Below are 8839 nucleotides of genomic sequence, written 5' to 3'. Positions count from 1 at the left end.
AATGTCCTGTACCAAGTCAGGAATATGGCCATTGTTATATTATTGTTCGTTTCTGTGTGTGCTACATTTTAACGTTGCGTCGTTTGTTTTCTCTTATTTTTGAGTGTAATTTCACATTGCGATAAGACGTGTCACGGTACTTGTCTATCCCAAATTCATGTATTTGGTTTTGATGTTAAATTTGTTATTCTCGTGGGATTCTGTCTGATGCTTGGTCCGTTTCTGTGTGTGTTACATTTTAGTGTTGTGTCGTTGTTCTCTTATATTTAATGCGTTTCCCTCGGTTTTAGTTTGTTACTCCGATTTTGTTTTTTGTCCATGGATTTATGAGTTTTGAACAGCGGTATACTACTGTTGTCTTTATTTTGAATTTTCATGAAATAAGGTGAGAGCATTATCTTATAACAGCCATACCTATTTCACCTCAGCATGTACTTCAGATTTACTTTGATGTCTGTAAACTAATAATATATAAATATTAAATGGTTTTTCGTCTAATTTTCCTTGATTCTTATGAGCAAAAAGTAACAAGTACGAACGTTGAATTCTTAAATCTTCAATAAATTAGGTTTCGGTAAGGGCTTGTATCTCATTTAGTTCAGAGATGTGACATTAGGACTACTACCAAAAGTAGATCATCTTCATATTAGAAACATTTTGACATTGAAACAGATTGACGGCTCCAAAGTAGAATCTATGACAAGCCTGTAGATTAAAAGTTTTATTTATACAACTTTCAATTACACATGTACAGCAGTTACATACACCCTGCACAATGTTATGGCAGTTATATATCTAAAAGAATAAATAACGAAAGTGGAAAAAAAATTGAATCGAGAATTGATCCAGCTGGGTTATAAGGACTAAGAATTTGAAATGACACTTCACAAATTTTACGGTCATTATCAATAGATGGTTGACCGTAAAAGTGTATCTTTTTCTCAACTCACATAAGACATGTTTTAGTAGTCATCGATAGTTTAACACAGAGATACTTAGACAAGTAGTCGCAATTGTCTGAACTGTTAGTTTACTAATTACGCTAAATTTTAATTTTTCCATTTTGAGTGAGTATGTTTTCCCTTGGCTGTTGCCGATAACAGAACAGGAGACACTTATCATATCAACGTACTAGGTCTTGTTAATTTTTTTGTTCTATTATTATTATTACTTTTACTGTTTGTATTGTTTTCTGTGATATCCTTTTGACGTGGCTCGGAACTCTATATCCCGTCAATGTGTTTGTAATATCTTTCATTTTTGCAGGTGTGGTTTGTGTATGCAACTTTTTTTGTTTAATTGGTTCTTATAACGTGACTCTGTACTTTAAAAGCTCCCGTCATTATTTTTTTCTTCTATTAAAAGAGGGACGAAAGATAACCAAGGGGACAGTCAAACTCATAAATCTAAAACAAACTGACAACGCCATGGCTAAAAATGAAAAAAACAAACAGAAAAACAATAGTACACATGACACAACATAGAAAACTAAAGAATAAACAACACGAACCCCACCAAAAACTAGGGGTGATCTCAGGTGCTCCGGAAGGGTAAGCAGATTCTGCATGTGGCACCCGTCGTGTTGCTTATGTGATTACAAATCTGGTAAATAGTCTAATTCGGTAGGTCACATTCATGAAAAGGAAGGGGATTGTAGTTACGACGTAAGGAACATATCCGATATTAAATGTCATTATGTCATAGTTCTATTATAAATTAGAAAATACGTTGAACGATAAACGACAAAATTATTTTAATCGAGTAGTGGTATTAACCATTTTTGGTACGCCAGACGAGCGCCTTGTTCTCACAATACCCACCAGCGACGCATATATCGAAACATTTACAAAGTTAAACAAGTACAAGGTTGAAGAGCATTGAGGTTCCAAAATTTCAAAAAGGTGTGACAAATACAGCTTAGGTAATCTATGCCTGGGATAAGAAAATCCTTAGTTTGTAGAAAATTGAAAGTTCTGCAAACAGGGAATATACAAAAATGACCACGTTATCGATAATTCTACAGAACCTCTGGACAATTTTAAATTTCGGTCTATTTCTGAAATTAACTCTAACATAATTTTGATTTTTTTACCCTGAATGCAAAAATTTCACATGTGAAATTACAAAATTGCTTTGTGTAAACATTGAACGACAAAATTTCTTCCTAAGTGACGTCTAAATTTTCTGACGTCTGACACGCGAAGCAATGAATGTGTTTTTAATTTGATAGATGCTGTACTCATATTTTGACTATTTTATTTATCATATAGGTATAGGAAGATGTGGTATGAGTGCCAATGAGACATATCTCATATGTCTGTTTTGTTCACACATCGTTGTAAATATAACGGAACTTGATGAGACTGTTGTAAAAGTGAGAGGTTTTGCGCTATAAAACCAGGTACAATCCATCATTTTCTACATTTAAAAATGCCAGTACCAAGTTAGGAATATGACAGTTGTTGTCCATTCGTTTGATGTGTTTTGTCATTTTATTTTGCCATTTGATTATGGACTTTCCGATTGCATTATCCTCGGAGTTCGGTATTTTTGTGATTTTACTTATTCCCGAAGGTTTGTTTCTAACCTTTATGTATGTCTTCTATAAATGTATTTACTAGGTTTGAACATCTGTAGACTACTGTTGTCTCTGGAGGTGTTATGGGATAACGACGGAACAAATGTTTCCCAAAGGACATTGATGTAAACTACATGTCACTGGCTGATTTAATGATGTATCAAAGAACCAAACATAAATAGGACAGACAATAAACTCTTGACTCTAGATATTCATTTAGTTTATATGGCGGGTCGAAAAAGTGTGTGAGCGCTCAAAATCGCACACAATTTCAAACAGTAATGTATCAATACAACATGTGAACACAACATACCGATCTAAGATTACTTGCAGTTACTAAAAGTTAAGAGTTCAAAGCCCAATTCCAACAAAAACATGGATCGAGTCGTGTGTGTCTTTTTTAACACAGCTTTTCAAAAATTCACTCTTGTCAATTCCAATCCATAAAATATTAATATTCGTTTTTAAGGCTGCAAATATTTTACCTTTGCTTTAACGTGAAATGTGCGTATAATTAATTATTCTAATATCAAATTGGAAAATAAACAACAAGAAATCTTTCATATTGTTTTGTGCTTTAAAGAATAAATGCTGAATTATAACCAAAATACGTTATTGTCCTGAGATTACTACTTTTCCTAAACTCCGTTTCTGAGTTGCCATTCTAATAGTTTTGATTTGCTATTCATACTGTTTTGATTTGCCATTCTAACTGTTTTAATTTGTTATTCCAACGGATTTGATTCAAGAGTCACTGATATACTTTGTAAGTCTCATGTAGACGAAACTCGCGTCTGGTGTAATTAATTCATTTTTGATTGGTTATTACAATACGCGTGTTCTTCTCATAGAGAAAAACAATTTTAAAGAGTTGTCACGTATTTGGGGTTTGTCGATCTGTCAGATATTATTTTTCCGATATTACGTGGATACTGCATACTAGCCAAGTGTTTATTCATGAATATAACAGTTCGAAGTTTTTACTCAGAATATAATTATAAGTCAGGTATATAAAATGACTGCCACTGTGTACAGACATGGCTATACATTTGTAACTAATATGTGATCCTGTCGACAACTCCTGTCTCATTTTGTAAGCAGTTAATTTATAGATATTACCATATGAATGATATTTCATTTCCACACAAAAGCGTTGACTACTAGGCTTGTGAACGGACACACTTGTCATGATACATATCCGCTTTTTGTATCCATACTCACGGAACGAATATACACTTGATGAGCGGGTTAACTCAAAATAACTAATTTGAAATTAAGAAAACAAAATCATGAAAATGAAGACAAAACTTAAATACTAGAAAACACATTGAATTTCTTATTTAATTGAAATATAAAAACAAAGAAGGAACAGTGTATTGACACATTTCAACTTTTTGATATATTATCAGAAATATATTCAAGACAGGGTCAATTTTGCTTCTGCCAACGTGAAACATATACTGCGTTTCTCTGCACCAAAATCACATGAATCAGATAAATAGTGTCAACACTTCTATAAATATGCCATCTACATAAAAGCAAAATATTCTTGAGCCCACGGTTTAATGGCTTCCATCATAATTAAGTGCGAAATGCATATAAAACAAAAGTACATATTACTGTAGCTAAACAGTCAGGAGCCATACATTTACAATGTTAGCAGTTATATTAGACATAAATGAAATAACCGAGGTCTGCATACAATTCATGTTCAAACTTTCAAAAATATCTCAAACAAAGTTGAGAAGATGTATCATTTCAAACAGATATACCATGTTAAGGAGGGATATTTGCGAAAAATACCAGTCGAGAGAATGTTAAGAACATGCTTTATTGGTTTAATTACACCGAATGTTAACGTTCAAAAACGCATTGATGATCGTGACGTTACAAGCGTCCAGTCGGATAGAGTATTTTTTGGCAAATACCACGGCAGAGAGGGTAACAAAGGCATATCCTTTTTGCGTATACCCCGGCGGCGTTAAAAAATGAACGATATTCATTTGATAACAGTAAATTTGTGAAAAATACACTGGCTATCAACCAATCAAAACACAGGGTTCTTACATTAGGTGTAATTAATATATATATATATATATATATATATTTAAACAGTATACTCTGCGTTAAAAATCCCTTTTTTTAAATGTGTTTACATAGTGAAACGATATCTAAGCATAACATACTATCCTCCACTCCCCAAAGTTCGTCCACCTAACGAATATTGCCGTGCATTTTCAGATACGTTTCCCGTATATTCCCGATAATTTGCAGTAATAAAGATTCAATAAAATTCTAATCTTTGGCATGAAAAAGAATCAACAGAAGACCGTAGTATAACGGAAATGCCTGTTCTATTTTCGCCCCTCAAGTTCGTCCACCGGATGTACAACCTTGTTACGCCGCACAGGTTAGGCCAAACACATTGCATTTTCGCATTTTTTGTTCAAAGTTAATTTAAAAGGGTAAGTATTGAAAAAAATCAACAAAAAATAAATAATTAACAATAAAATTTTCAACAAGTAACAATAACAAGAAAATTTGGCAAAATTGTCTATTCCATGTCCTTGCAATGCATGCAGTAAAACTTGGTATTTCTCCTCACAGCCCTCAATTCTGTACAATATTTCAGATGTGTCCAGTGCTTGCACCTATAATTGTCACACTGCACCCATTTGGTAAGTTCAACACCAACCCCAAGTCTAATTTGATTGGGGGTAAACTGTTTACACACACAGCATAATTCGACTTCTGGAATGTCTTCATCGTCTGTATCGCTGAAGTTCATGGAATAATCAATGTATATGTGACTAGGTCCTGCTTTTGGAGACTTGTGACTAGGTCCTGGTTTATTAGTTATGTTGCTAGGTCTAAGTTTAGTGTGGCTAGGTCCTGATGTAAGTGATGAAGCAGAAGTGGACGTATTCTTTTTATTTTGTTTTCCAGTTTTCTTACAACTCTGGTTGCTTGGTTTATTTTTTCCTTCGTTTTCAACGTGCTGTTTAACCTTTTCTGCTACCTCACTTTCAGTTATTGGCATACCAGAGACAATCTTTCCAAGTGTTTTTCTTTCTTTCTTGTCATTTTCGGACTTCATTTTTTTTAGTTTGTTTATTCGTTCCGCAAAGAAGTGTGGTACATCAGTATCATGGTCTTGCATATCTTCAACAACATCAGTCACAGTCACAGCACTTTCAACAGCTTCTGTTACTTCTCTATTCATATCAACTTCGACTAATTCGACTTCTTGCATTTGGATCTCATCTGTTTTTGGTTCATCTGTAGTTTCTGTAGTTTCTTTACATTCCTCATTTCTTGTAAATACCTCTGATGGTTTCAGTTGATCTTGGTTGATGACAGTCTTATCCAAGGGGTATATTCCAGTCTTTCTAAATGCTGACTGAAGGTTTTCTGGGCACAGTGCTTTCTGGTATGCTTTGCAGGCTAGTTCACATATATTATATTTGGTTATTACTGAGGAGTTTTTACGTATGGTTTTGTGACATTCATTTTCGTAAATACGCTGCAACGGCCCATAACATCCAACATCCAAAGGTTGTAAAATATGTGAGGTATGAGCTGGTAAAACGTGAATGATGATGTGATGTTCCTGTGCCCATTCAATTATATCAACTGCTACATGTGATTTATGTCCGTCGAGGAGAAGAAGTACGTTGTCATTGTTTCTACCAGGGATGTATTTAAGAAAATGATCTGTTAAATATTGTCTGAATATGTTGGTATTGGACCATCCTGAGTCTGATACTGCACCAACAGCACCAGGTGTTGCACCTTTCATTAATTCATTATTCAATCTTTTCCCTTCAAATACAAAATATGGGGGAACAGCAAATCCTGAGGCACTGCCACATCCAAGTATGGTGGTAGTACTAGACCTTCCAGATGTTACTGATGATGTGGTACATTCAATTCCAGATACAACATTAGGTGGTTTGTGATTCAGTGTTATTCCCTTCTCATCAACATTAAATATGAGATGTGGTTTATCTTGAAGATTGTATTTTAGGACGACTTCCGTTAAGCTTGCAAAGTATTTTTCAACATTAGCAACAGAACCACATTTTGCACGAAGAATCTCCAAACTTCTAGGTTTCACAACTCTAAGTTCTGGCCATCTTTTTATGAAACCCTCAAACCATCTCAAGGTAAATTCTTCACTCCTTGGTTTTATTTTGATTGTGTGGGCAAAATCAGTAGCTAGATCTGTAACTTCTTGTCTAGTGTACTCATATCCATATGAAGCCATGGACTTTACATGTTCCACAATGCGTGCCTCCTCTTCAAGCGAAAAGACCTTCCAGTGGTGACACGATCTGGACTTATTTTGCCAGTGATTCTATAACGTAGAGTTTGCCTTGGGACATTAAATTGAAGAGCTTCTTTTCTTTGTGACATTTCATTATTCTTTACTGATATGTATGCATTTGTCAAAGCCGTGGGACTGTACAACCTGTACTTTTTATCATGTCTGAGGAAGGTAGGTTTAGCCTGAAATGTAATGAGATGTATTTTGTTTATTGCTGTATTTTTTGTTTTAACATTGTGTATGTGTGTATATCTATTTCTTTGTATGTAAAGTGTAAATTCTCAGCTAGATTTTGAGCCCTCTATTGTAAATATTGGTCTGGAATTAACAAAGCCTTAGCTTTTTTAGCAACCATGATGCTGTGGGAAAAATCACATTCGGCAGTAGAAGCCATTTTATAGCGATAATTCATCATTTTTCCCGAATTTTGCATAATCTGTGCAAAAAAATCATTCAAATTTCCATATTTGTAAGATACGATTTTTACGTATGCTTGGCCTGACATACTTTTATAGGTCACCAGTCTTGATCACTGGAATGTAAACAAATCGGCAACTCAGTTTAGAAGGGGTTTCCCCTGTGTTTTACTATTAAAAAATCCATTTAAAGATAGATAGAAAAGGGAATTAGTAAAAATGGCGGTTTTGACAAAGATTTTTTTATTTTTATGATTATTTACCTGTTTCAATCTCATGTTTTGGTTTCACTTTTCCACGTTGTTCTTTACTATATATAGAACGCTGATCAGCTGGTAAGTGACGTCACGGGTCTTCCGCATGCGCGATAAATGAAAACAATGATGGTGGACGAACTTGCGGGTGGGGCGAACTTGGGGGGTTGAAGGATACCTTATAGTTCACGTTTTTATACGGTCTTGATTTCCGGTGAGTTTTATTTTTGTTTTTGTTGAAGCTTTTCTGTGTGTATCAATAAAAAACTCTGAACAAAGCAATTTACAAAGATTGTTTTTCCTTTTGATATTTTCAACACCTACTTAAATTATAAGAAACACGAAAATTGCGATTATCATTATTTTTTGCTTTTTGGCCAAAAAATAGGTATTCGAAAAATTATACTATATTATTTAAAGGAGTTAAAATCTTAACTATGCAATTTTATACTCAAATAATTGCACAAAAAACAATGATAGGATTCAATTTTTATTGATGCTGCGGTGACCCAAGGAGAACAGGTTATACAATTGAGGCTAACGATACCAAAAGGATATTCTAACTCATAAATTGATTACAAACTGACATTTTCCATGGCAAAAAAAAAACCCACAAAAGACAGACAGCAGTAAACAGAATAAAACGGAGAAAATTAAAAGACTAAGAAAGAGTGACAAAAGATACTAGCAGGACATTCAAACTCAAGACACAACACGAACTCCGCCAAATACAAGTGCTCACTAAGAGTAAACAGATCTTTCTCAACATGGAAAACCCGTTGTTGACAAACTTAATAAATCATTCGAAATCTTGAAATGTGTCTCCCTAATGCATAGTTTTCTGGCTCCTTTATCGGGTTTACTTATCAATTAGAATGGAAAAGGGTAATGTCAAAGAGACAACAACCCGTCTAAAGAGCAGGAAACAGCCGAGAACCAGCCATGGGTCTTTAACACAGCTAAAATAGTATGCACTCGGAGGCGGACTTCAGTTGTCCCCTAAACATAAAAGTGTATTTGTTCAGTGAAAATGGACGTCATCTTAAATTAAAAATCATATAAGAATAACTAAGGAAAGAATTTTTGTCTTTTTTGGTTACATGCACTTCTACTTGAACATTTGAAGATTTAAGATTTATGATTTTGAAACATTTTGGCATCAAGTATCAGTGAAGACACATTGTTTGTCAAAATGCAATTATTAGGAAGAAAATGGGTATCGTTTATTGTTATGGTAACTTATGTTCAATGTTACCAAATACTT

At 34.2% G+C, this 8839-nt stretch overlaps 1 pseudogene; it reads right to left on the bottom strand.

Moving 5' to 3' along the window:
- Positions 1–5132: 5132 nt before the first annotated feature.
- On the bottom strand, positions 5133–7722 carry LOC139500134 (uncharacterized; annotated as a pseudogene).
- Between the last annotated feature and the right edge of the window lie 1117 nt (positions 7723–8839).

Source organism: Mytilus edulis, chromosome 13 (assembly GCF_963676685.1).
Source record: "Mytilus edulis chromosome 13, xbMytEdul2.2, whole genome shotgun sequence".
Classification (NCBI taxonomy): domain Eukaryota; kingdom Metazoa; phylum Mollusca; class Bivalvia; order Mytilida; family Mytilidae; genus Mytilus; species Mytilus edulis.
Note: the sequence above shows the minus strand (reverse complement) of the source record. Positions and strands in the feature narration are given on the sequence as shown.